Genomic DNA, 27739 nt, shown 5'->3' with positions numbered 1-27739 from the left:
TAATAGCACTCACTGTGTAGAGTTCTTAGGATTAAATGAATTAACATTCGCTAAGCACTTAGTGCAAACTGTGGGCAAACAGCAAGTACTATGAAAGTTAGGTAAAATAAAGGTGGACCAAACCTGGTTGCACCTAGCAAGTCCAGCCTCACCTTTGCTGTGCTGAGTCGCGTAGGTGGTGTTCTTGTGTCTCTGGTGTACTGTAGGTGTCACTAAGCATCCCCGATCCCTCGATGGGATAAGGGTGTGTGTGTTACAGGTGGATGTTGGGCACCTTCACGGGGCAGAGGTGATAGGGGGCTGTGCGTAGTATGTCGCTGGAAGGTGTTAATGCACATCTCTGGGCAGAGAGGTGACTCGACTCAGTGCGTTATAAGGGGCATCACACACCTCACGGATGGTGTAGGTTTTGTCTGCTCCTTGCGTTTCGGCGGAGGTGCACGGAACTCCGAAGGGCATTGGGGAACGTGGGCCCGGGACGTGTAGTAGGAAGCAGTGCTGCACACCACCTCCAGCCATAGAGGGGACAGCGGGTTCCACACCTGCAGGGGCAGCACTCTGAGCTCGTGCGCGCCGAAGGCAGGTTTGCTCCAAACCTTCCGGGCCAGCGCGCTGGCCACCGTGTGTGCGCGTGTGTGCAGCTGGAGGCTCGATCCACACCTCCTCCGGGCAGCGACGACTGCGAGCTCGGTGCGCGCCGTACAAGGTATCGTTACACACTTCCTGTGGATCTCGCCGACCACGGCGCGTTTCCGGTGCCGGCTGGAGCCCAGGGTCCAAGCCCCCGCCCCGCTCGCCGGCCCCGCCCAGGCCCGCCCGCGCCCCGCCCCCTGCCCGCCCGCCGCGCTCCGAGCCGGGCGCGCGGAGCTCGGGGCGCACGGAGCGGCGCGCGCCGGTCGGCCGAGCCAGGCTGGCGCCCCCGCCCCGCGCCCCGCGCCCCGGTCCGCCGCCCGCCGGGCGCCTTCCCCGCGCCACTTGCCTTCGGTGCCCGGCCCTCCGGCCGCTCTCCTCCCGCCCTCGCGCCCCTCGGCCCGCCCCGTCCAGCCCGGGCTGCCCGGCTCCCGCAGGCCCCCCCCGCCGCCCGCGTTCCTATGGACAGACGCACAGACGCACAGACACCTGCAGGTGGGTGAGAGCCCGCGCGCGGGGCGGGGACGAGCGCGCCGACGCGGCGACCCAGGCGGGGAGCCCCTTTGTGTAGGGGGCGGCCGTGCTGGGGTCGGCTCTGCTTCCCCGTCAGCGGCCGCGCTGTGACCCGGCTGAACCTTCCTTTTGTCTCCTCTCGGGGGAGCGAGGCCGGAGCGAGGGCAGGGACCCGGGCGGCCGCTCGTCGGCGGCGCGGGGCTTGGGGGTACGAGGCGCGGAGATCCCCGGCGGCGGCTCCGGTCTGCCTGCCCTGGGCCGCCCCGCCGCCCGGCAGCTCGGGTCTCAGCGGCGGCTGCGGGCGCTGTGCGTGGAGCTGGCGCCCCTGCTCCTGCTCTTGGGTCTGTTGGAGGTGGGAAGGAGGGCGGGAAGGAGGAAGAAAAGGTCTGCTCTGTTACTTTCCAAGTCTTGAGATGCTTGTGGAGGAAGAGCTCTGCTTCACTAGTTTCCCTCCTCGGGAGGCTCGCGGGGGTGCGTTTGGGGCGTGTGTGAGGGAACGTGTATGGCTTCACTCCCTTATTTATTGTTTCTAACGGAGGAGGGCTTTCTCCAAAAGGCTCTTCCGCCCCCCCACCCCCATCTGAGGCTGCGCACAGTGGTTTGTGTTTGTTATCAAATATATCGAAAAATATATTCCCTGGGTAGGAGGAGGTTGGACTGACCAACGTCAAACCAAAATCAAAGAATGTTTTTGGTTCCCTCGTGTCTTTTTTTTCTTTACGGTTTTAGATGGGGACTTTAAAAAAAAAATGAACATGGCTGTGATTTTTACAATTATATATGTTTATTTTGTGTGAGTGTGTGTGTTTTTTTTAAATTTTGGAGTAAAGTTTTGTTTTTTTTCCGAAAAAGGATTCTCAAGACGGAATCCTCTCCCGATGAAATAAACAGTTAACAAGCCAGTCAGGTAGTGACAGCTTCCATGGTGGAGGTTAAGTTGGAATGCAGTAAACAATGATCTAGCTTTCCGTTCAGGCTGAAGCCTTTATTTCTGCTGGTTTAAGATATGAGGTCTTTCACAACCCATGAGACCATGAATGTCAGAATAGAGTTTTCCCCCATGATTGTGCTTTTCCTATTTTATTCTATATAACTCAGTGATTGGGTTGTACATGGACATGGATACCGTGTTTTGAAAAATACTGTAGGGTGATGTTTCTTATTCGTCTTATTTGATTAGCCAGCTAAGTTTCTTCATGAACTGTTGCTGTGTATTTGTAGATATTCAAACAATAAACGAGGTTGAATAAGCACCCAGAAAATTAATTTTACAGATTCAGGTTTTTAAAATGCAGTTATGGATTTATAACTGTATTAATCTCAATCTGCTGCTCAGTTCTGGAAACTCTTTTTTGCCCACCGTATGAGAATTTATATTGACAAACTTAAGTCTGACAGTTACCTGGGAGATTAAAAAAAACGAAGAAGCGGTTTTGGGGGACATGCATACAATTATATGGACAGCCATATGTAGAAAAAAGAGACTTTCTTAAAACAAAAAGCACTGTCTAAACTTGAAGGAAAAACGTGGAAAATTATGTATTTTTAAAATTTTCATTAAGGTTTGAAAATTAGAAAACAGTATACAATTTAATGCACTTTTTAAAAAAACAAACTGATGTTTGCCATTATAAAAAGACAGTTTAGTATGCTTAAAATAGTGCTGCTTTCTAGGAGAAAAATCTATCCTAGATTCTTGCCCCAGTTACTTTAACAGAGTAATATTATTGCATGCCTAATTTTATAAATGCCTAGTGTGTGCATGTATACACACGTTACTTAAACCCTAGCAATAATCAAGCCAACCCCTTTTAGTTGATAAAATTTTACTAGTTTCTGCTTTAACTTACAGCCTGCATTAGGTAAATTAATTTAAAATCTGCACAGAGGCACAGAGCTCAGTATGTGGCTCTGGTAGGCCCTTGACCAGCGCTCCTTTTCCCTCTCCATTCATAATAATAGCCCAAAGAGGAGAGGCGTTGAAATTTGGTCAGGCTTTATCGTGAATCCAGGAATGGAGTTCTAGCCCACTCTCAGAAATTCAGCTCTTAGATATATATACTCTTCCTTAGCTCCTAAAAGTATTAAAGAAGGATGAGCTAACAATTGAATTGCTTGTTTATGTATTTACAAGGCTGTCAGTGATAGTGATAAGATTGAACAAAGAGTCACTGTTTAAACTAAGCATTAACAGTGTGGCTTGTATTGAGAATTGTTTTGGCAAAGTTCTAGTTGTGCCTAAGTTTTCTGAGATCATCAGTGTAGTCTTTATGTGGGCTGGCTAAAAGATAACACCTGTTTTTTTGAGGGGCGGGTTTGGACTGATATGTAGATACTAACTTTTTGTTTTTTATATAATTAGCAATAATAGTGTAATCAGAAGCATTCCAGAGAACCTTACACATTTTTAACTGATTTCCTTTCTGTTAAGTTGCTGTTCAGGAAGGCATATAAATTATTTTTCATTTTTCATGTTTGAAATTTTTTTCATTTATTTTGACAAATAAGTGCTACTTCCAGAAAATTTGTATTTGTATAAAACTTGATTTTTAATTTTTTTATTATTTTTTAAGACGGGGTTTCACCATGTTGGTCAAGCTGGTCTTGAACTCCCCACCTCAGGTGATCCGCCCGCCTTGGTCTCCAAAGTGCTTAGATTACAGGCGTGAGCCACCACGCCGGGCCAAAACTTGATTTTTAAATATAGCTGACATTTACCAACGTCTCTTTTTAAAACAACATTAAGCCATCCACAGTTAAAACTGATAGGCTTTAAAATCCATGGACTTTTCTAGCATTTTCCTGTTTATTGGTTATCAATGTGGTATCATTACAGGAAGCTTAAAATGGCCACTTTCTGTTAACTGGAATGCTCAAATGACTAGTGTTATCATTAGTAATAAATGGAAAGCCAAAAAGTAACAATTTTATTCTTTGTAATAGATTTGCGACTTTCAAGTCTTTCTTTTTCACATTTTTTTGTAGCCTGGTGAGGAAGCAGGTCCAACTGTGAGAGGTGTGGACAGTGACCTCTCATTCCAGCCTTTATCATCATCCTGTATTGTTTAAGAACAGCACAAACCCCATGTTGCTTGCTGAAAATGCAGATTTCATTCTTGGATTAATATTCTGGTACCAGATGTATGAGGCTGGCTCTGAAGAAGCTTTTTCTCTTAAATACTGTCAAAAATAGAGAAGCTGAAGATTGGAGAGAAGCCATTTATTTGGAACAGTTTATTTTCTGACAGTTTGTGTTTGTAAAGAAACCTGCTCATAATATTTACTTAAGAGATCTACATAGTTGTCTGAGGAAGCCCCACAGGTTTCTTTTTTTCCTTTAAAAAGTTTCCATTGAGCTTAACTCTTATGTGATACTTCTTGACTTTGCTTCTGATTAGTTGATTTATGGACTTTATTTACTAGCATGATTGGAGAATTCTTCTGCTAGACTGAAATTGCACTCTGCCTGTGCTCTGGTCTGTTTCCTAGGTAACAAATGCACTGCATAGATTCCATAATGAGGACTGTGGTTGGCTAGTTACTGTGTAAATTCTGTTGTTTGGTAAAGCTTAGTCTCAAATTCAAATAAAGGTCAAGAAACCAAAAGTACTAAAAATGCAAATTTTTGAATTTTATTTTGTGTCCAATATCAACAAAGTTTAATAGGCTTTTCTGGAGAAAGGCAAATTATGCAGCCGAATTCAGGTTTGTTTTGCAAAGTCTTACACTTAAACAGTTGGAGAGCTTTTTCACCGTTAGTGTTCATACTGCTAATGCTAATGGCTCTAGTGACAAAGAAGATGTATTTCAGAAACATTTTATCACACTTGAAAATAATACAGGAAGCAAAGAATTGTGGTCTAGGACAACAGTGATATTCTTATACTTAAAGGAAGTAACATTATGTCTCAAAAGAAAAATTATACAACTTTGATGTAAGATATAACTTTGTGTTTTTTAGAGACGAGGTTGCACTCTGTCACCCACGCTGGAATAGTGCAGTCATAGCTTACTGCCTCTTTGAACTCCTGGGCTCAAGGGATCCCATCTCAGCCTCCCAAGTAGCTGGGACTGCAGGCACACGCCATCACACTCAACTGATTTTTCTTATTTTTTGTAGAGATGGGGTCTTGCTATCTTGCCCAGGCTGGTATTGAGCTCCTGGACTGAAATGTTCCTCCTGTTTTGGCTCCCAACGTGTTGGGATTATAGGTGTGAACCACCACATCCAGCCATAACTTTAAAACTTAAGAAGACATTAAAACGTTGAAGTAATGTTTAAAAACATTAAAAATCTTACCATAAAATGATGAATTGCTACTCTAGCTTTTTTCCTTCTCTGCGTGGACTTTGGCCAACCTAGCACCAGGGAGCAGGTCCCCCCTGGTTCCCTTCCACCTTACTCTCTTCTGGAAATCTATGGCCTTTTTTTTTTTTTTTTTAAAGCTCTGGACACAGAACAAAAAGTATTGTGTATGAAATGGCTAGTAATTATTAGCTGGTCCCCCCCACCCCCCACCTTAGGAAGCCTGCAAAGAACCAAAATTCCATTAAAAGCCACTGGAAATATCTTTTCACTTGATGCCTGAAAATGTTTTTTGTTTGTCAGTCATCAAGGATTTCATTAGCTGAACATTAAAATAAAATACACACAACTGTTTTTAATTCTAAATAATTATCCGAAATTGCTTCCATTGCTTTCTCTTGCTTTGCTGGATTGTTTTTAGATAATTAATTTACTCTTTGGTTAGCTTTCATTTCAGGCAGAGGATACATCTTGGTTGGCTTCTCTTTTTATTCTTGGTTTTCTTCAAAACTGATACTACGCGCCTGTAATCCCAGCACTTTGGGAGGCCGAGGTGAGTGTATCACGAGGTCGAGATCGAGACCATCCTGGTCAACATGGTGAAACCCTGTCTCTACTACAAATACAAAAAATTAGCTGGGCATGGTGGCATGTGCCTGTAATCCCAGCAACTCAGGAGGCTGAGGCAGGAGAATTGCCTGAACCTAGGAGGCGGAGGTTGCGGTGAGCCGAGATCGCGCCATTGCACTCCAGCCTGGGTAACGAGCGAAACTCTGTCTCAAAAAAAAAAAAAAAACTGATACTACGTTAACCTTTTCTGTCCTTTTCTAATTGCAAACATTGTATCCCTTCATTTTTTCTTATATTTTCCCCCGTAAATACTTATTATTTAAAAATATTTTCCTTGTGTGATTTAAGGCATAATCACCATATATAAAAAGCTCTACCCTTTTTTTCTGTTACAGGACTTCTTATTTCTGGGACAGCATTGACAGTGTGTGAATTCTTAACTAGCTAGGACTACTTCCTCCTCTTAGCTTGTATTAATTTGTTAGGGCTACCGTAGCAAAGAATTACAGGCTGGTTGGCTTAAACAACAAAGATTTATTTTCTGGCAATTCTGGAGGCTAGAAGTGTAAGATCAAAGTGTTGGCAGGGTTGGGTTCTTCTAAGGCCCCTCTCTTGGCCGATGGATGGCTGTCTTCCTTAGGTGGCCTCACATGATCTTCCCTCTGTGTATGTGCCTGTCCTAATTTCCTCTTCTTTTAAGAACATCAGTTGTATTGGATTAGGGCCCACCAACGTGACTTCATTTTACCTTAATTACCTCTATTAAAGGCCTTACCTGCACTATAAGTCATATTCTGAGGTACCAGGATTTAGGACGTGAGCAGATGAATTTGAGAAGAACACAGTTCAGCCTGTAACACAGTCTGCCCCTCTACCTACTGCCTTTCATTCGTATATATCTACATACGTACATGCCTGACTCCACATAGTGATTTCATCTTTTATGTCTTTTTTACTCTGTTGGCAGTTTGTCATTTGATTGCCAGGTCCAAATACACAGCAATAGAATTGACTCTATGTGTAGTCATAAAAATAAAGTAGATAAAGGCTTTTTGTTTTTCACTCTTTGTATTCATTGTTTTTCAAATGCTTTATTTTGAATGATTTAAAGTACAAAATTCTTTTTTTTTTTTTTTTGAGACAGGATCTTCTTGCTCTGTTGCCCGGGATGGAGTGCAGTAACGTGATCACAGCTCACTGTAGCCTGGACCTCCTGGGCTCAAGCAGTCTTCTTACCTCAGCCTTCTGAATAGCTGGGATCACAGGTGCACACCAGCATGCTCAGCTAACTTTTTAATTTTTTTGTAGAGATGAGGCCTGTGTTGCCCAGATTGGTCTTAAACTCCTGTTCTCATGATATTCTCCTGTCTGGGCCTCCCAAAGTGCTGGGATTATGTGCCTGAGCCACTGTGCCTGGCCAAAATTCTTAATAGTTATTTTGGAATACTAGAGAATATTATTGTGGCCAAACAGCGCTAAGCTGGAGGACATGTTTCTTTTGGTGCTTTTTTTTTTCCAGCTATTGGTCTTGCTGCTCTCATGGTAAGTTATACAGTATTTGGTCTCACGCATGTCTGATGATTCCTGAATCTAATATCTAGTCAGGGCTTTTCTCCTGAAATCCACATCGTTGTGTCCTACTGTGACTGGGTATATTCACTTAATTTTCTACGAGCATTTCACATTCAACATGCCCCAGACTTACTTCCGTCCTCTTCAAATCTGTGTCTTTTCTTTTATTCCCTAGCTCAGTGAATTGGTACCATCTTCCATCCATTTTCGCAGTCCAGAAATTTAGGAGTTAGCTCTGATTCCTTCTTTATTCTTAGTCCTATGTTCTATACATAATCAAGCCCCTGGGTCAGTCAATTCTTGCATCCCAAGATTTCTCAATTCTGTTTGCCCCATGTGAATCATATGCTACTCTGTTTGCATTAGTCTTAGTTTTAGTTAAATATATTCAGTGAGCAACAGAAGTCCTTATGGTAAGCCTTCTGTAATCATTTAGTATGAAGTTGATTGAATTTTTTCTCTTTTTTTTTTTGAGACACAGTCTTGCTCTGTCACCCATGTTGGAGTGCAGTGGCATGATCTCGGCTCACTGCAGCCTCTGCCTCCCAGGTTCAAGTGATTCTCCTGCCTCAGCCTCCTGAGTAGCTGGGATTACAGGTGCATGCCATCATGCCTGACTGATTTTTGTAGAGGCGGGGTTTCATCATGTTAATCAGGCGGGTCTCAAACTTCTGACCTTGTGATCCGCCCACCTCGGCCTCCCAAAGTGCTGGGATTACAGGCATAAGCCACTGTGCGTGGCTCCTGAATTCTTATAAGTGGCTTACGTTAAATGTATCCCTTGCCTTTCATATTTAACACTGTTTATCTGTGGCTTTTATACTTCAAGGTCAGTTTGACTGAATAAAAATACTTGACTCACATTTTTTTCCCTCAAATATCTTTAAAAGTGTTACTCTCTTGGAGGAGTTGGCAAACTTTTTCTGTAAAAGACCAAATAATAATTATCTTAGGTTTTGTGGGTCATAGGTTTCCCTCACAATTACTTAACTGTGCCATTGCATTGCAGAAGCAGCTGGAGATAGTGTGAAAATGAACTAGCATGACTGTTCCAATAAAACTTAATTTACAGAACCAGGCAGTGGGCTGGATTTGGTCCATGGGCCTTAGTTTGCCAAGTCTCACTCTGTTCTGATAAAATGTGTCATTGTTAAACTCTAATACCAATATGATTTTCTTTCTTTAATTTTATTTGTTTGCCTAGATATCCAAGGGCCTTTTCTTCATCTTTAAAGCTAATACTTTTACTAGAATATGTCTGTTGACTATTCCCTGTTAATTCTCCCAGACACACAGTGTGTTTTTTATTATATTGGCCCAAATGTTGTTTCATATTTTCATCAATTATAGTTTTTTACTATTGTGTTGCATTGTTTTCATTTTCTATCTTTGGGGCCTCCTATTATAAGTATGTTAGATCTTCTTATATCTATACCTTTCTTATATCTATACCTTAATATTCTTTTTTGTTTTTGTTTTGCTTTTCTGTTTTTTCTATTTTATGCTTTAGTCTCTTCAGTGTATTTTCCATGGTATCTATCTCTGTTGTTTTTTTTTTTTTTGAGATGGTCTCACTGTCACCCAGGCTGGAGTGCAGTGGCACCATCATGGTTTACTTCAGTGTTAACTTCTCTGGGTTCAGGTGATCCTCCCATTATAGCCCCGAGTAGCTGGGACTACAGATGTGCATCACCATGCCCTACTAACTTTTGTATCTTTTGTAGAGACAGGGTTTCATGATGTCACCCAGGCTGGTCTCAAATTCATGGGCTCAAATGATCCATCTGCCTCAGCCTCCCAAAGTGCTGGGATTACAGGCATGAGCCACTGCACCTGACAGTATCCACCTATTAAGTTTAGTGTTCTTTCTAGTTTTCACTTCCTGTCTGAGTTTTTTCTTTCCTGTTTTGTCATGAACTTTGTCATTTCTTATTGTATATCCTCTTGTTATCTGGCCAGATTCATTTTTTAGTTTTTCAATTTCTGATGTATGCTGTTCTTATTAGAACATTTTTAGATTTTTTTTTTCATTTTTTCTTCTTTTTTCTCTTTGAGTCAGGGCTTTGCTCTGTCATCCAAGGCTCAAGGGATTCACCCACCTCAGCTTCCCAGGTAGCTAGGACTATAGATGTGTGCCACCACTGCCAGCTGATTTTTTTTTTTTTTTTTTTTTTTTGTTGGTGAAGATGGGTTTCACTATGTTGCTCAGACTGGTCTTGAACTCCTGGGCTCAAGTGATCTTCCTGCCTTGGTCTCCCAAAGTGCTGAGATTACAGGCATGAGGCACTGTACCTGGCTATTTTCTTAATTCCTCTTAATTCATTTTGAAATATGTTACAATACTCATCTTTTTTCTTACTGTACTTTTTAATTTAATTGTTCTCTCTTGGTCATGTTTAAATTAGATGGACTTACTGTTACTTTTGGACAAGGTTTCTATGATGGAGGTAGAAATTGGCAAAGATAGTTTTCCTGGTTTTATGGTTTGAAGATTTTCTCCTTTGCTGCTTATCTAAAGTATTTTAAAAATATGGCCACTCAATTAAAATAAAAATGAAGTACCATTGTATACTCACTATTATGGCTAAATGAGAACGATGAAAAATACCAAGTACCAGGATGTGGAGTAGCTGAAATTCTCCTGCACTGCTCTGTGAAGTGTAAATTGGAATGGAAACGTAAAGTGGTACAGCAATTTGGAAAGCTGTATAACTATATCTACTAAAGCCGAACATATGCTGCAAATCCTGTGACTCAGTAGTCTAAGATACATACGCACCCAAATGAATAGAATGCTCATAGCATGTTTGTCATTGCTCCAAACTGAAACCTGTCCAGATAGCCATCAGTCATTGTTGTTCCCTTCCACAGTGAGTCTGACTTTGGCTGTGTAACTTGCTCTGGCCAGTTGGATATTAGCAAGTATTATGCAACAGAAGCTTGATAAGTGCTTACATATTCAGGGGAATAATGCCCTGAGACCACGACATAAGGACATACCGGAGTAGGAGAGGTTACACGGAAGACAATCATGGTGCCGAGCCAATGACTGGTAGTACTTACCTACAGACTTGTGAGTGAAGCCATCTTTGACCTTATAGTTTGGCTGACCTTCCAGCTAAAAGGAGCCACGTGAACAAGTCCAGGTAAAGCCAGAGGAGAAACTACCCTGAAAACACATAGAGTTGTGAGAAATAAGAAACTGTTGTTTTAAGCCATTAAATTTTCAGGTGATTTGTTATACAGCAATATTAAACTGACTCAGATTGAATAAATACATCATGGTATATTTACACAATGGAATACTGTAGAGCGATGAGAATAATGAACAGTCTACAGCTGCATGCAGTAGTAAGTATGAATCTCACAGACATATGTTGAGCTAAAGAAGCCAGACAGAGCACAGTTTATACTGTATGCCTTCATATATAGAATGTCCTCAAACAAGCAGAATCGTTTTGTTCGCTTAGAAGCCAGAATAGGGACTGCTCTTGGGGGAGTGTTGACTAGAACAGAGAAAGTAGAGGCTGCTGGAAAGGTTCTGTTTCTTGAACTGGTTACTGGTTACATAAATGAGTTCTGTTTGTGAAATTGTGGTATCAGCAAGTTCACTTACTGCTGCCTTTTTCTGGGTGTATACTTCAACATAAAGGAAAAAATGTGGCTTCTTGATGTGGCCTCCTCTGTAGTATTCTGAGATTAACCTCCTTTGGGTATCTCTTTCCTTTATTCCTGCTCATGCTGCTTTGTTTGATTTGGATTCTAGTCCACGGTGTTCTTCCTGAAGCCTCTTAAGTCCTTGTGGTTTTGCATTCTCCCCCAGAAACTCAGAAACTTCACTGGTTGTTCTTAGATACAATTTCACTTAAAAGGGGTCTTCTCTTTTTGATGGTAATTTCTTCTTTCCCAGCTTTTAGAATCACTAGAACTCTCTTTTTCCTCCCTTCATCTACCTAGTTCCTTATTCTCTGTAGGTTCTATTTTTGTGGGTGTTACAGCCCTGCATACTTACCTGGTGTCCATGGAGCTGTCCTATCATCTGATATTGTTGAACATTCTGTCTTTGCTCTTGTCCACCTATTTTGTTATCCTCCCCTCTGTGGGTGTTTTTATTTTCTCCGTGGAGATAATTGTAGATTCACTTGCATTTGTAAGATAAAATACAGAGAGGTTCTTTGCATACTTTGCTTAGTTTCCCCCAGTGGTAACATTTTACAAAATTATATTTGTAATATTACAACCAGAATATTGACGGTTTATGGGCTGAGTGGTATCTCTGCAAATTCATATGTTGAAGCCCCAACCCTCCAGTACCTGATGTAACTGTATTTGGAAGCTAGGGCATTTAAAAAGGTGGTTAAGTTAGGATAAGGTTGCTGGAGTGAGCCCTACTATACTCCAGTCTGGTGGTGTCTTATAAGAGGAAATTTGTACATAAAAAGAGACATTAGGGCCATGCACATAGGGGAAAAACTCTGTGAAGGAAACAGCAAGGAGGGGGCCATCTGCAAGCCAAGGAGAGAGGCTTCAAAAGAAACCAAGCCCGCCAACACTTTGATCTTAGAATTCTAGTCTCTGGAATTGTCAGGAAAATAAACTTCTGTTGTTTCAGGTACCCAGTCTGTAGTATTTTATTATGGCAGCCCTAGCAAACGAATACACTGATGTTGGTAAACTCCACCACTCTCATTCAGACTTCCAGTTTCAGTGGTACTCACTATGTGCTAGATTCAATACAGTTCTATCACCTTTTTAGGTTTCTGTTTCTACTAGCCTCTCCGTTGCCCCCCAGCATTTCTAACATATTTGTATGGTTGGATTTGAGGAGAGTCCAAAACTCAGTATCTGTTGTCTTGCTTGCTTAGAAGTCTTTGATTTATTTTTAAGTAGTTTTTTTTTGTTGTTGTTATATTGGAAGACTTATTTTCCTATTAATCCAAGAGAACAAATACCTGATTAGGCAAGAAAGGGTAAGCTATGCAATAATCTGATTAGTAATAACTTTTCTACTGTATCTGATTTATAGTGATAAGCCAATATATATTTGTTTCACAAAGTTTCTTTTCTAAATGACTAAGGTTGTTAACATTTTCATGACAGTTCTGGTTCAGTTATTGACTTTGTTTATCTGACATCTTCTGAAAACAAGGAGTTCTTCATTAGTGAATTTACCATATAACCAAAGTTTATCTCCCAGAGAAAACTGAAGATTAAAATCATTTTTAGTGAAAATGTTCTTTAAACATAGTTTAAGTAAAGGTGGCAGTTCAGTTGTTTTTAGAAATCTGCCTAAGGAATCCTTCTCTGGCATCTGGATGAACCCAAGCAGATATGGAGAAATTTTCAATATTGTTTTTTCTCTCCCTGGAAAATTCACTTAAGTTTTTCAGCTCTGAAGTTTTGCAATAACTTTAGACCAGTTTTCTATAGCCAATTCAAGGAAGGATCAATCAGCCCAACTTAGAAATCCATAAAATTGATGGATTTACCAAAATCTTGTTTAAACAGCCTTTGAAAATCTTTTTTTTTTTTTGAGACGGAGTTTTGCTCGTTACCCAGGCTGGAGTGCAATGGCGCAATCTCGGCTCACTGCAACCTCCACCTCCTGGGTTCAGGCAATTCTCCTGCCTCAGCCTCCTGAGTAACTGGGATTACAGGCACGCGCCACCATGCCCAGCTAATTTTTTGTATTTTTAGTAGAGACGGGGTTTCACCATGTTGACCAGGATGGTCTCGATCTCTTGACCTCGTGATCCACCCTCCTCGGCCTCCCAAAGTGCTGGGATTACAGGCGTGAGCCACCGCGCCCGGCCTGAAAATTCTTTTAAAGTTTCTTTTATTTTGATACAACTTACGTAAAATGCATAAATCTTATGTGTAGAGTGGAGTGAATATTCTCCCTTTTATTTTTAGTTGAGACATAATGATTCTACATGTTTTTGGAATACATAGTACTATTTCAATATTTGTATACAATGTATAATGATCAAATCAGGGTAATTAGCATGTCTATCACCTCAAACATTTTATCATTTCTTTGTGCTGGGAACATTCAAAATCCTCTCTTCTGGCCCTTTGAAAATATACAATTAAATAATGGTTAACTGTATTCTTCCTACAGTGCTGCAGAACACCAGAGCTTATTCCTATCTAGCTGTAATTTTGTATCTGTTAACTAACCCCTATCCACATCTTTCCCCTACTCTTCTCAGCCGCTAATACACGCGGTTCTACTCTCTACTTCCATGATCTCAAAAGTTTTTTATTTTATCTCCCACATGAGTGAGAACATGTGGCATTTATCTTTCTGTGCCTGACTTCGTTTAACATGATGTCCTCCAGGCTTATCCATGTTGCAGCAAATGGTGGGATTTCTTTCCTTTTTATGGTTGAATAGTATTCAATTGGGTATATATACCACATTTTCTTTATCCATGCATTGGTTGATGGACATTTGGTTTGATTCCATGTCTTAGCTGTTGTGAAAGTGCTACAATAAACATGATGGTACAGATAATCTCTTTGATACACTGATTTATTTGATACACTGGTTTTCTTTTCTTTGGATAAATACACAGTAGTGGAATCGCTGGGTTAGTATGGTAGTTCTGTTTTTAGTTTTTTGAGAAACTTCCATGCTGTTTTCCATAATAAATAACCTTTGGAGATTTCTGTGAAATTTTAGCTGAAGGTATTCCCATTCTACCTCACAGCAACATTTTATGGAATGTTCTGCTTTAAAAGTTGTGGGTCATACCATAGTGTAGTCTTAGAAATATTTTCTTTTGAATATTATTAATGAATATGAATATATCCATTGAAAAGTATATATTAATCTGCCTATGATATATTTTGATTATGAATATATTTGGAATATGAATATCTTCTTGATATGTATATAGTCTTACATTGTTTTTTGGCCAACTGGCTGGCTACTTTCTGGTAGATAAAAGTCTTAACCCAAACTATATTCCTTATATACATTTTTCTGATGATATGTTTATACACTGTGATAAGGTATAAAATCTGCACTTTCCATTAATGAAGTGATTGCCTCAGAAGCTTAGGGGTTTTCCTATTAAAGTTATTAGTATTTATTATTATTTTTGAGACAGTCTCTCATTCTGTCTCCTAGCCTGGAGTGCAGTGGTGTCATCTCAGCTCACTGCAGCATCCACCTCCTGGTTCAAGCGATTCTCGTGCCTAAGCCTCCTGAGTAGTTGGGATTACAGGTGTGCGCCACCATGCCCAGCTAATTTTTTCATTTTTAGGAGAGATGGGATTTCGGCATGTTGGCCAGGCTTGTCTCAAACTCCTGACCTCAAGCGATCTGCCTGTCTTGGCCTCCCAAACTGCTGGGATTACAGGCATGAGCCACCGCGCCTGGCTTTAAAAATCACTTTTGGGGTCAAAATTTATCCTATTGATTAATCTTATTATCATTATTGTTTTTTTGTAGAGATAAGGTTTCACTATGTTGCCCAGGCTGGTCTTGAACAGCTGGGCTCAAGGAGTTCTTCAGTCTTGGCCTCCCAAAATGCTGGGATTATGGGCATGAGGTACCATGGTCAGTCTAGTATCATTTTTATTTGATGCTTTCCTATTAATCATCAAATAGATATTTTATGATTATTTAGTCATCTAAGAACATATTATTGGCCTCATAAATAAGCATGTCCTTGCACATTACATAATAAACAATATTCCTGTTGAATATAAAAGAATGTAGTTCTAGATAATATTTTTGAGAAAAACGCTACACAGAAAAAAAGGTCAGTTGGTTTGGCCATGTGAAAGTTTAAACTTGTCTGGGGTTGGTGACTCATACCTGTAATCCCAGTATTTTGGAAGGCTGAAGCTGGAGGATTGCTTGATCCCAGGAGTTCAAGACCAGCCTGGGCCACAAAGGGAGACCCCATCTCTTAAAAAAAAAAAAAAAATTAGCCCGGCATGGTTGCATGCACCTGTGATCCCAGCTACTCAGTAGGCTGAGATGGGAGGATGAAGTGGGAGGATCTCTTCAGCCTGGGTAGTTGAGGCTGCAGTGAACTGTGATCGTGCCTCTGTACTCCAGTCTGGGTGACAGTGCAAGGCCTGGTCTTCAAAATAAAAAAACTCAAAAAACTTTATTTTTTAAATAAAATAATGAAATTGAAAAGGAAAGAGCATACTTTGGGAGGCTAGGGTGAGAGGACTGTTTGAGGTGAGAAGTTTGAGACCAGCCTGGGCAACAAAGCAAGACCCTTGTCTCTACCAAAAAAAAAAAAAAAAAAAAATTAATCAGACCTGATGGGTCATGCCTGTATTCCTAGCTACTTGGGAGGCTGAAGTGGAAAGATCACATGAGCCCAGGAGTTCAAGGCCTTGGTGAGCTATAATGGTGCCACTGCACTCCAGACTGGGCAACAGAGCAAGATACTGTCTGTTGAAAAAAACATAATGAAACCAAGTTGAGAAGTGAGAACACTGCCAAGAAGGCAGCCAACCGGGACTGCAATGGAGAATAACGAGGAAGACCTCTTTCAATCAAGTCCTCCATTGGTCTCAGAAGAAAATCTTCCATTTCACATTTAAAAAGTAGAGGAACCAACACCTTGCAGAGCTGGTAGCCAAGCATTTCAGGCAGAGAAAACTGTGGCATAGAGAGACAGGAAGGGCATGAGGTACAGCAGACGGCACAGAAGAGCCAAGATTTGAAACCCTAGTGCTAGACCCCTGACTCCCGTCTATGACTTCTAATAACTGTTCTTTAGTGGGTCCAGCATGGGGGCTCACATGCAGCAGGCCCTAGTGAAAATCACTCTTTGTTGAAAAAACAAAAAGGCAGCAATATGATACAGAGTTTATGTCTTTATGACATTGTATTGTTTTGTTTTCACAATTTACAAAAAAAACCCCTAATGAATAGTAGATAAAATGAAGAGCAATTTATAGAAGAGAAATGTTCAGCCTCCTTGGTAATCTCACACAAATACTATGGCAATTCAGAAGCTTTTTTTAAACACTATCAAATTAGCAAAAATATAAAGTGAAATAATACCCATTTCTGGTGAGTAGAAAGGAAGAGGGGAGGAAGTTATTCTCATATGTATTGCTGATGGGAATATGGTATCCTTGTTTTCTTACAAAACTTTGAAGTACAGTAGACTTACAAAACATGAACATATCAATGTGTGTAGTTGATTAACTATTACAAATTGAGTACATGTGACTAGTACTCAGATAATAAACAAGACATTATTTACTCCTTGTGTTTCTCCCAGTATCTAACACAATCCTTCTGAAACAAAATATCCTGACAGATTGCTGAGTCATAGGGTATATATGCTGAGCTTTAATGTATTTTCCAAAGTAACTGTATCAGTTTATACTCACAGGAGCCATGTGTAAATGTTCCAGTTGCCTACTTTCCATGATTGTCATTTTGAAAAGCAATTTGTCAATATATTAAGAGCCATAAATATATTCATAACCAGTTTATCTAGTAATTGTACTAATTGAAAAGATAGAGGTACACGCACAAAAACATTCAGTGAAGCAGTCTAAATTTGGTCTGCTGCAACCTCACACCATTTGTTGTTGTCTGTGGCTGCTTTTGTGCTGCAGCGGCAGAACTGAGTAGTTATGGTAGAGATCCTGCAAAGCAGAAAATATTTACTGACTCACTCCAGAAAAAACTTTGGTGACTCCTGCATTAGAGCATTATTCAGAATAGTAAAAGATTGACAATAACTGATATGTCCATCAATAGGGGAATTATTGGCAAATCCTCGATAAAACTGGATCTAGCTATTTACAATGATGATTATAGAGACCGTTTAACCAACAAATGTTTAATAGGCATTTACCATGTATTAGGTACTTTTCTAGATGCTAGGAAATCGGTAAAAACAAAATACTTGCCCTTACCGAGTTTAAATTTTAGTAGGGGAAGTAGAGAAGAAACAAAATAAATAAGTAAAATAACATATAAGGGATAAGTGCTTAGAAGGAAGAAAAAAAGCAGGGAAGGGGGATATGAAATATTTCAGGGCAAGGTCTTGACATTTTAGATTAGGATTGCCAAGGAATATCTCTCAGAGAAAATGACTTTTGAGTAAGAACTTCAAATAAGTGAGAGGGATTGCCATGCAGGTATCTGGAGGAAGAGCATTTGAGGCAAAGGGAATGGCAAGTACAAAGGGTCAGTTGCAAATGTGCTTTGATATGTTCTAGGAACAAGAATTTTCAAGGGCTGGCTGGTCACGGTAGCTCACTCTTTTGATCCCAGCACTTTGGAAGGCCGAGGTGGGAGGATCACTTAAACCCAGGAGTTTGAGACCAGCTGGGAAACAAGACCCCTTCTCTACAAAAAAATTTAAAAGATTAGCCAAGTGTGGTGGTGCATACCTGTAGCGCCAGCTACTAGGGAGGCTGAGGCTGCAGTGAGCTCTGTTCATACCACTGCACTCCAGCCTGGGCAACAGAGTGAGACCCTGTCTCAAAAAAAAAAAAACAAAAAAATGTCAAGGACTGCACTACAGCGAAGGAGGGGAGAGCTGCAAGGGAAGAGAGTTGCAAGAGTTTGGACAGGTAATTGCTGGTGGTACTGGGTAGGGCAGATCATGTAGAACCTGGTGGCAAAATGAAAAATCCCTATTAAAAATTGTTCAAGTAGGAAAAAAAGAATGATTTTTTTCCCTTCCATTTTCCCTCCCTCCCTGATCATGACTATCATGCAAAGCTGTTCATCAGGAAAAGATTGGAAGAAAATACCCTAAAATGCTAACAGTGTTAATGTGCTGGGGTTATTATATATATTTGCCATACTTTCTATAATTTGGCTATATTTTGTAATAAAAAGCATAATTAACAATTGGAAGCATTTTGCATATTTCTGTCTTTGAATACCTTTAGATTTTTCCCAAGGTGATTGTACTTTAGATCTTCCCCAAGTTGATTGTAACCTGACCTTATCGATGGTGGGTAACAGTGTCTTAAATCATCTGAGGAGTTGTTGGTTTTAAATTATGTGTTAATCTTTCAGTGTTTGAACCAGACGGAACTGTAGAGATTATCTTTTTTCTTTTTCTTTTTCTTTTTCTTTTTTTTTTTTTTGAGACCGAGTCTCATGCCGTCACCCAGGCTGGAGTGCAGTGGCATGATCTCGGCTCACTGCAATCTCGGCCTCTCAGGTCCCAGCTCAAGCAATTCTCCTACCTCAGCCTCCCGAGTAGCTGGGATTACAGGCACGCACCACCATGCTCAGCTAATTTTTGTGTTTTTAGTAGAGACAGGGTTTCACTATGTTGGCCAGGCTGGTCTTGAACTTCTGACCTTTTGATCCATACCCGCCTTGGCCTCCCAAAGTGCTGGGATTACAGATGTGAGCCACTGCATCTGACCTCCACATTTTCTTTATCCAGTCTATCATTGATAGGCATTTGGGTTGGTTCCAAGTCTTTGCTATTGTGAACAGTGCCACAATAAAGATAACGTGTGCATGTATCTTTATAATAGAATGATTTATACTCCTTTGGGTATATACCCAGTAATGGGATTGCTGGATCAAATGATATCTCTAGTTCTAGATCCTTGAGGAATCACCACACTGTCATCCACAATAGTTGAACTAGTTTACCCTCCTACCAACAGTGTAAAAGCGTTTCTGTTTCTCCATGTCCTCTCCAGCATCTGTTGTCTCCTGACTTTTTTTAGTGATCACCATTCTAACTGGTGTGAGATGGTATCTCATTGTGATTTTGATTTGAAATCTTTTATATATATGTGTGTGTGTGTGTGTGTGTGTATGTAGATATATATATATTATTTGTACAAATTTATGAGGTACATGCAAAATTTTGTTACATATGTATACGGTGTAGTGATCAAGTCAGGGTATTTAGCATGTCTGTCATTGGAGTAAGACATTTTTGTTGAAGATAGTCACCCTACTCTGCCATCTAACATTGAATTTATTCCTTCTATCTTACTCTGTGTTTGTACCCTTTAACCCATTTCTTTTCAGTCTCCCATTGATCCCCCTGACTCACCTTTCCCAAAATGTTCCCATTTTCCACCTCCATGCGGTCAAATTTTTTAGCTTTTGCGTGTGAGAATATGTGATACTTTTTTTTGTGTGTGTGTGTGCCTGGCTTATTTTACTTAAGATAATGACTAACAGTTTCATCCGTGTTGCTGAAAATGACATGATTTTATCCGTCCAATAATGAGTTCTTTAGGCTAGCACCCTGGTTAAGACCAGACTTTGGACTCAGGCTGCCTGGTTTTGAATACTGTTTCTGGCCCTTATTAGTACATAAGCTCTCAATGCTTTAGTTTCTGCATTTACAAAATGAGTATAATACTAAGTATATGGCTCATGGGGTTGTTGTGAGGATTAGATGAATTCATGTGGGTAGAGTGCAGGCACATAGGTTATATTATTACTGAGGCTAAGGAAGAGAGTGTATTTGAACACTAGATAGCAGAGAAAGTTGAGCTTAACAAATCCTTGAATTGTATGGTGTAAAGTCTATATATGTCTCTATTTTGACTTTGCAGGCAATGTAGCAATTTATTAAGAACATTTTGAGGTTTTGGGAAACTCCACAGGAAGCGGAAATGGTCTCTCCCTGGCTGGCGCGCGAGCCGGGTTGCATCACCCGGCTCGCACTGGGGAGGGGTATGATGGCTGCCCTCAGTATTGCCTGCACAAATATCTACCAGGTCTGCAACTAATAGCTCCCGCAAGTTTGCACCATGTTTTCCAGTAAGCCTACCGACAGGCACTGTGCAGATTCAAGCAGAGAGAAGTCCAAGCAGTGAGGCCGCTGTTGCACTGGCCACCCTGAGCCCCTAGTCGGCCTTCCCGCCTTGGTTTCCTCGCCCCACACTAGGACCCCTGCAGCCGATCACGTGGCAGCCGGGGCAGTTTCCTTCCTCTCTTGGCAAGATGGCGGGAGGAGAAGCTGGAGTGACTGGGACAGCCGCATCTTACAATCTTGGATGTTACCAAGTTGACGCCACTTTCACACGAATTTATCATCAGACAAGCCACGTACAATTGGTCATGTAGCTCATGGGAAATCCACAGTTGTGAAAGCTATATCTGGAGTTCACACTGTCAGGTTCAAAAATGAACTAGAAAGAAATACTACCATCAAGCTTGGATATGCCAGTGCTAAGATTTATAAACTTGATGACCCAAGTTGCCCTCGGCCAGAATGTTATAGATCTTGTGGGAGCAGTACACCTGATGAGTTTCCTACAGATATTCCAGGGACCAAAGGGAACTTCAAATTAGTCAGACATGTTTCCTTTGTTGACTGTCCTGGCCACGATATTTTGATGACTGCTAATGCTGAATGGTACAGCGGTGATGGATGCAGCTCTTCTGTTGATAGTTGGTAATGAATCTTGCCCTCAGCCTCAGACATCTGAACACCTAGGTGCTATAGAAATCATGAAACTGAAGCATATTTTGATTCTACAAAATAAAATTGATTTGGTAAAAGAAAGTCAGACCAAAGCCCAATACGAGCAGATCCTTGCTTTTGTCCAAGGTACAGTAGCAGAGGGAGCTCCCATTATTCCGATTTCGGCTCAGCTGAAATAAATATTGAAGTTGTTTGTGAGTACATAGTGAAGAAAATTCCAGTATCCCCAAGAGACTTTACTTCAGAGCCCCGCATTATTGTTATTAGATCTTTTGATGTCAACAAACCTGGCTGTGAAGTTGATGACCTTAAGCGGGGGGTGTAGCTGGTGATAGTATCCTAAAAGGAGTATTAAAGATGGGCCAGGAGATAGAAGGAAGACCTGGTACTGTTTCCAAGGATAGTGAAGGAAAACTCATGTGTAAACCAGTCTTTTCCAAAATGGTATCACTTTTTGCAGAGCATAATGATCTGCAATATACTGCTCCAGGCGGTCTTATTGGAGTTGGAACAAAAATTGACCCCACTTTGTGCCGGGCTGACAGAATGGTGGGGCAGTTACTTGGTGCCGTCGGAGCCTTACCTGAGATATTCACAGAATTGGAAATTTCCTATTTCCTGCTTAGACAGCTTCTAGGTGTACGCACTGAAGGAGACAAGAAAGCAGCAAAGGTGCAAAAGCTGTCTAAGAATGAAGTACTCATGGTGAACATAGGGTCCCTTTCAACAGGAGGGAGAGTTAGTGCTGTCAAGGCCGATTTGGGTAAAATTGTTTCGACCAATCCAGTGTGCACAGAGGTAGGAGAAAAAATTGCCCTTAGCCGAAGAGTTGAAAAACACTGGCGTTTAATTGGTTGGGGTCAGATAAGAAGAGTGATAATCAAGCCAACTGACGAACACCAGTTAAATAATACATTTGGATGGAGTTGGAAGTTGGAATTTCTCTTAACAACCAAGGACTTTATTTTCAAAGCAATATTGGGGAATTTATTTACAGTTTGTTACCTTAGTAGATAGCTGTAAGATTATTCTCATGTTTTTGGTTATGAAAACTTAGGGAATGAAATTAATATAAAAGTTGGTGTGATGTTGGATTGAATCTATATTTTGACAGAAGCATTCCCATATAATGTCACAAGTATATATCATGCAGTTTTGTTCTGTATGTCTTGTTTTGTTTTGTTTTTGAGTCTGGCTTTGTCAGCCAGGATGGAGGGCAGTGGCCTGATCTGCAACCTCTGCCTTCTGGGTTCAAGCAGTTCTCCTGCTTCAGCCTTTGAAGTAGCTGAGATTACAGGTGTGTGCCACCACACCTGGCTGATTTTTGTATTTTTAGGAGAGACAGGGTTTTGACATGTTGGCCAGGCTGGTCTCTACTGACCTCAGGATGATCACCCCACCTTGGCCTCCCAAAGTGCTGGGATTACAGGCGTAAGCCACCTTGCCCCACCCATATCATACAGTTTGAGATGAATTTTTGCTACAACCAGCCTTTGCTTTAGCACACACACACACACACATATATATATATTTATACCACTGAACCTGTCTGAAATAAAGTTTCATTTTCATGATTCCTCTTTGGATAGCTCCAAGCTGATGGACTGTTGTACCAATGAAAACTTAAAGAGACAGATTCTCCCTGAAGACCTTCTCCCTTTTCTTTGGCCCCATATTTTATATTGCTTTATCTTTGAAATTTTGCATGAAAAGGAAATTAATGGGTTCAAATCAAATTGTTCTTTAGAGATTTTAGAAATTGTTCCTATGGACAAATCTTTTTTTTCTCTTGCTCTTCCTGGCCTGAAACACAGGAAACCAGAGTCAGAAGTCATCTTTCTTTCCTTGTGATGGCTTGAAATTTTTTCTGCATTGTTTTATGCCTGAAATCCAATAGTCTTCCTCCATTGGAAAATACTGTTATACCAAATAATTCTAGATGAGTAACAAAGATCTTTCTAGGCCTTCATTTTATGTTCTTTTTTAACTATTACATTATGATCATAACACACATTGTAATATTACTAATTTTTGACATTCCAAAAGGCCAAGAAGTAAAAGATGTTAGAAAGCAATAACTGAGTCAAGATGCCCCACAGAGATTCTGGTTTAATTGTTGTGATTTAATTAGCTTGGAGTAGAATTCAGGCATTGGTATTTTTAACAGCTCTCTTCAGTGTTGAGAAATTTAGAGAGTTGAGAAGTAGGTATGTTAAATTATGGAATCTCACTGAGTTTTGATAGTCTGATAATACGGTTTGCTTTGCTTTGCTTAAATTTGCATTGAGATGTGATTTGAAGCATATTGTTCTCTTTTGAATGTTGAAGTTGTATTGTAGAAGTTGAGAACCTCTAGCTATGGGTTATCTAAGTTGATGTTTTGAGGATGCATATTAATGTTATATACTTGGCTGACTTTGAAGGTTGTGTTGTAGCATGAGGAACACAAAACAATTCTACATCAAACATCAAAAAAAGAAAAAACATTTTAAAACTAATAATTTTAATTAGCATAGTGGTTTCAAATTGTATGTTGTTGTAGCCCTTCACAGATGGTTATCAACTTTTGTTGAAAAGGATGTTTACTTTTATTTCATTCAGAGAAAGACCCTGATTTAGGTAAACAGTGTGAGTGGTTAGGTGATGAAAGGTGAGACAGGATGCATGATGAAAGGCAAAGCATGGGATCTAGGCAGCTGTAGGAAAGATTGCTTATTTACTGGAGCAGGCAAGAACTTTGCTTTGTGAGTATATAGGTCAGGGCAATAAAAAGTTCAATTTAAACTGACAAACAGCGGTGAAGGGGGAGCAAATAGAACGATGAGTGAGTATGTACCCCTTTCCTTTCAAATGTGTCACCAAATTCTAGCATTTGAGTGTCCCTTAATATCAAAGAGGCAGAAGACCGATGAACTCATATAATGAATATAATTAAGAATGAACAAATTTTTGTGTTTCTCTAAAGTAATTTTTGAACTATAGGGCAAAGCTTTTGGTAAAATCTGAAGTATGGAGAAAAACGAAATTTAACCTATAGAGTACTGTGACAACTTGTGAAAACAAATGTTAGATTGTTTTTCTTCATGGTAATTAAGGATAATTTTAAATGTGTAGTGTGTTCCTGATGTGTTATGTGTTTATATGTGTTTGTGACTACTTGGTTTTTTTTTTTTTTTTTTTTTGTGAACACAGCCAGATAAATGCAGATAGAGTCTGCAGTGTTTCTGCCACACTAGCTTTATTAGGAACTTTCTGCCTTTTTTGCAGGATCATGGGTTGTAATTTTGGGTTTCTGTGGGCACATTAATTCTGAATAGAACCTGAGATTGTGCTTAACTAGAAGTGTGGTGGTTTTGGTAGTGAGTTCATAATGGGACTCAGGTACTTACATACTCAGTGGTCATTGCTATTGTAGCAATTGTGGTATATAATTGAACTTGAACGTCACTTGGAATATTCCTAGGCCATTGCATTAGACCTCTGAGAAAATTTTTTTAAGTGAATTCACTATGTATGATTTAGTTTATAGTTAACCTAAGGACTTTTAGAATTATTTGTGGGTAGAGGGAAGGAGGCTATACATTTACAGAGACCCTGATGAAGCATGAAATTGTGACACTGAATTGCCTTTCTTTCCCAGCTCTCTGCTGATGCGCTAGGCTCTGGTCCAAGGAGTGGCATATGACTCTCAAATAGCACCTGTATCCTTTGCCAATAATTCTTTTCAGGGAGGTTGATATATCATATGTACATAAGAATGTTTAGAAAAGAGGCCAAGCACGGTGGCTCATGCCTATAATCCCAGCACTTTGGGAGGCCGAGATGGGTGGATCATGAGGTCAAGAGATTGAGACCATCCTGGCCAACATGCTGAAACCCCGTCTCTACTAAAAATACAAAAATTAGCTGGGCATGGTGGCGCGTGTCTGTAGTTCCACCTACTCAGGAGGCTGAGGCAGGAGAATTGCTCGAACCTGGGAGGCAGAGTTTGCAGTGAGCCGAGATTGCGCCACTGCTCTCCAGCCTGGTGACAAGAGTGAGACTCCATTTCTAAAAAAAAAAAAAAAAAAAAAAAAAAAAAAAAAAAAAAAATTTAGAAAAGATGTGTGGAATTGACTGAATATTTTAGGTTTTTCTTTCTTTCTTTTTTTTTTTTTTTTCTTCATTTTAAGAGACAATGTCTTACTCTCTTTCCAGGGTGGATTGCAGTGGTGTGGTCACTGCTTACTGTAACCTTGAACTCCTGTGTTCAAGTTATTCTTTTGCCTTAGTCTCCTGAGTAACTAGCATTATAGGTATGTGCCACTATGCCTGGTTAATTTTTTAATTTTTTTTGGTAGAGATCGGGTCTCACAGTGTTCCCAGGCTGGTTTTAAATTCCTGGCCTCAAGTGATCCTTCTGACTTGTACTCCCAAAGTGCTGGGGATTACAGGCATGAGCCACTGTGCTTGGCCAGTTTGGTTCTTTTGAATGGAAATTTTTGTGTTTTGTGATATCAATCAAACATCTATACCTGTAAGATGAAATTATAACCCTAAGATGCCGTATCTATTTTTTTGTTTGTTTGTTTTTAAGAGATTAGGTCTCATTATATTCCCTAGGCTGGTCTTGACCTCCTGGGCTCAAGCAGTCCTCCTGCCTCAGCCTGTTGAAGTGCTGTGATTATAAGCAAGATTCAGTATCTTTTAGCTTTACTTGGTAATTCTAAGTATTTTTGGGGGTTTTTGACTCCTCGGAGAATTGGATAAAATCTTTGAACTCCTTTCTTTCAAAATATATATCTATACATATGACATAGAATTTTGTATACATTTTAGGAAGTATGTGGATTCTCTTGATACATTATGCAAACAATCTCTTTTGTGTATTAACATTTTAGCATGTGACTTTCTTTTAAGAATAGAAACCTTAAAGGCTTGAGAAGGATTAGGAGAGTGAGCTTCTGATCTTCCAGAGAAAATTTACTTTTTTGAAGAAGGAGCGATTAACATGCCATTTGTTCATCAGAAATCCATTTAACTTGCTTTTTCAGATAAATATACTACTAGTATGCATCTAGTTAAATCATTCTTCTGCATTGTATGTTATGAAAAAATAGTGTCTTACTGGTGTATTCACAAAGGCAGTCTAGCAAGGAAAAATTAAAAAGCTCAAATTCTCATTCTCATTTCTAAGGGAATAGAGAGGGAGAATTCATTATGTCAAGCATTACAAATAAGCATGTATTAGAGCAGCTACATATGATGATGGCACATTGTTGGAACACCCTAAGAAAGATAATTTGCATGGAAGATGATTATTCAATAGAGCTTTAATTTACAAGAAACATTCCACCATTTAATGGAACCCTTTTACACATACTGCATCGCTTCAATAGATTGCATTTGCTCCCTGCATATGAACAATGCTAGAAGGGTGGTTAAAATCAGATTCGGCCTAACTGGAAGGTGAAACAACAGCTGAAAGTCATGTTGTAAAAATATACATCATTAAATGTCTGAGGATTATTTTTGAAATCAGTTTTCTGTTGCCTGGTTTATACCATAAAGCTGATTGTCTAATTCTTTTTTCTAATAAGATTTTTATAAGATTATTTGGCCCTGCTGGCCACTAGTTAAACTATATGGTTCAATTTAAATTTTTTTTCACTTTTATAGGCCATTCACCTATATAGTACTTTTGCAAAATGAGCAAACATAACCTGCATTTATAGTCATTTCAGAAAGAAAATTATTTGATAAAGAAGATACAAAATAAACATTTCAACAAATAGCTGACTTGTGATTAAAATGCTTCAAAAGATAACATATGGTAAAAAAATTTTTAAAAGAGCAGTGTAGATGCATGTAATGTTTTTTCTGTCAGTGTTAGCAGAATAGTGTATGAAGAAAGCTTATCACAGAGAAGTTCTATCCTTGGGACATTTAAAATAAGCATCGTTTTAAGAAGCCAATAGCCAGGCCCATTCTTTTTTTTTTTTTGAGGCAGAGTCTTGGTTTATTGCCCAGGCTGGAGCGCAATGGTGTGATCTCAGCTCACTGCAACCTCCGGCTCCCAGGTTCAAGCAGTTCTCCTGCCTCAGCCTCCTGATTAGCTGGGATTACAGGCACATGCCACCACACACAACTAATTTTTGTATTTTTAGTAGAGCTGGGGTTTCACCATGTTGGCCAGGCTGGTCATGACCTCCTGACCTCAGGTGATCCGCCCTCCTCAGCCTCCTGCCAGACCCGTTCTTAATGGGGAAACACTGAAGGTGTCCGAATGAGGCAACACTGAAGGCCTGCAGGTTAAGTCAGGAGCAAGATGAGGGCACTGATTATCACCATTGTTTGGGAGGTGCAAGTCTATAGTAAGTAAGGTAAGGCAAAAAGGAATTACAGATGTTGAAAAGGAAGCCATACCTTTATCACCATTTCCAGGAATAGTGATACCATAAAGGAAAAGAACATTCCTGAGAATAAGGTGAAAGTTTGAAGTGGAGGAAAGAGAGGTTGAAACATTTTCTGTTGAGTACCCCCTTGTTTTTGGTGAATGAAGGCTTTTTGCTGAAAGTAGAGGAGATGAGGGTGAAATTGGGCAACTAAGAAGAGTGGGAAGAAAAGATACGGAGAAGCTGCTGTGATGAAAAGTTATGTGGAATAGCTCCAAGAGCTCAACAGAGGGTGAATTAACATGAAGACACTGGGGAGTCAGTCAACAGAGGTGATTTCTGTGAGTCAGGGTGGC

General features: G+C 40.2%; 1 protein-coding gene and 1 pseudogene across 2 annotated transcripts in view; both read left to right on the top strand.

The window, feature by feature from the left end:
* The first annotated feature begins 827 nt into the window (after positions 1-827).
* The window catches only part of KIAA1958 (KIAA1958 ortholog), a 180800-nt gene continuing 153888 nt past the window's right edge, over positions 828-27739 (top strand). The window contains exon 1 of one of the 2 annotated variants that reach the window (XM_012461840.3): positions 828-1125. The gene's annotated coding sequence lies outside the window, so the exon portion shown is untranslated. The remainder of the gene's footprint in view (positions 1126-27739) is intronic. The other variant, XM_012461841.3, reaches the window with a different exon arrangement.
* On the top strand, positions 20526-22523 carry LOC105723683 (eukaryotic translation initiation factor 2 subunit 3-like; annotated as a pseudogene).

The sequence above is a fragment of the Aotus nancymaae genome, unplaced genomic scaffold (assembly GCF_030222135.1).
Source record: "Aotus nancymaae isolate 86718 unplaced genomic scaffold, 86718_ANA_hifiasm-v0.15.2.pri h1tg000003l, whole genome shotgun sequence".
In the NCBI taxonomy this organism is placed as follows: Eukaryota; Metazoa; Chordata; class Mammalia; order Primates; family Aotidae; genus Aotus; species Aotus nancymaae.
Note: the sequence above shows the minus strand (reverse complement) of the source record. Positions and strands in the feature narration are given on the sequence as shown.